The sequence below is a fragment of the Echinops telfairi genome, unplaced genomic scaffold (assembly GCF_000313985.2).
Source record: "Echinops telfairi isolate 266 unplaced genomic scaffold, ASM31398v2 ScPeMD7_7458;HRSCAF=8496, whole genome shotgun sequence".
NCBI classification, from domain to species: domain Eukaryota; kingdom Metazoa; phylum Chordata; class Mammalia; order Afrosoricida; family Tenrecidae; genus Echinops; species Echinops telfairi.
The window spans coordinates 29,487,470-29,489,237 of record NW_022111358.1 but is presented as its reverse complement, the minus strand read 5'-3'; positions in this window follow the sequence as shown (position 1 = coordinate 29,489,237).

Below are 1,768 nucleotides of genomic sequence, written 5' to 3'. Positions count from 1 at the left end.
TCATTGCAATTGGTTCCCCCTTCTTTCCTTCTCCCCATCTCCCCACCCTTCGGGCTTTGCTACTCCCATTCCTGTTCCTGGATTCTGTGTGTCATGAGCTCTTATCTCTTATTTACCTGTGCACATGCTCCAGTCTAGCCCACAGTGAAAGGCAGTACTGAGGTCATGATAGTGGGGGGTAAGGAAGCCTCAAGGGACCAGAGGAATGTTGTCTGTTTCATGGATGCCGTACTAAGCCCTGGTTGACTCATCCCTTCCTTGTGACCCTTCCTTCCTTGTGTCCCATTGTCTGCAGATGGGTTTTGGGTCTCTGCTCCGACCGCCCCTCATTCTCAACAATATGATTTTTTGTTTGTTAGGGGGTTTCTGATGCCTGCTATTGGTCCCATTGACACCTCATGACTGCACAGGCTGCTGTGCTTCTTCCATGTGGGCTTGTTGCTTCTCTGCTAGATGACCGCCTGTTTGACTTCAAGCCTTGAAGACAGGGCTCCCTGGACGTTGTGTCCTTATGTCGAATGCATCAAATCGTGCGCTTTAAGTGTCTGGGGTTTATCGATCTACACTGACACAGGGCTGCTATGAATTCGAACTGGCCCCATGGCAGTAGGTGGGTATGGTTTTTAGTACTGTATGCCAATTATACCTAAATAAAGCTGGGAAAAAACCTCAGCAATAATAATATGTGTATAGATTTTGGCAACTTACAAAGGATTTGTGACCTTTACAACTCTCTAGTGAAAGGGCGAGTCAGACAGCATTTCCCTGGTGTTTTTGGTTTTTTTTTTTTTTCATTTCCCTGGTTTTATAGATGGAACAGAAGGCTAATAAGAGAGGATGCATTAGCTTGGGGTCCCATGTATGGGATTCCATTGGTAGGGTAATCCCCAAATTCCTAATTAATTGCCGTTAAATCCATTCTGAGTCTTAGGGACTCTATAGGATAGTGTAGAACTGCCCTGTGGTTTCTGAGACTGTAGATATTTACAGCAGCCTCCTTTTTCTCTCAAGGAGTTGCTGGTGCCTTCCAACAGCTGACCATTTCCGTCATTTGCTGGGTAGGTTCTTCCTGTTGCTTCTTTATTCTTTTCTTGGAGATAGACTATTTATACAGATACAGACAGACAGCATGTGTGTATATTGCTTTCACGTCTAATTACAAAAAGAACACCCATGTCATTATCACGCACATTACTTTGCCAGCATCCCGGGAGTCCTCTGTGAGGTGCCTTCCCAATCACAACATTATCCCAATCCTTTCCCTCCGCTGTCATTCTCTCTCTAGGCAACTAGCACCTGCACACCTTCTGCTCAGGTCTTAGTGCCCACCAGCTCTCACCTGGATGACTGCCTCGTCCTAACTAGGACTTCTTGTTCTACCTTTGACCTTTCCCTGCCAACGTGCCAGTGAAAATACTCCTTTTAAAATACAAGTCCGATCTTGGTGCCACTGTTGTTTAAAACCTTGTAGTGGTTCCTCATTTCACTCAGAATCAAAGCTCCTTCGACTCTTGTGCTCCAACCAGTTAGCATCCTTACTCTTTCTTGAAGAAGAAAGACCGGCCTCTTTGCTCGGGCTGTTTCCTCTGCCTGCAGTATCCTCTCCCCTCCCCTCCTGAGCCACTTGATCCGCCCTCTCCCTTCCTTCAAGTGTCTGCTCAAGTCTCACCTGTGCAGTATGACTCCCTGACCACTCTACTTCATACTGCAATCTGCCTGCTCTCCACTGGGGCCCAGCTGGTCAGGTCCCCTGGTTTTTCTTCTTCTC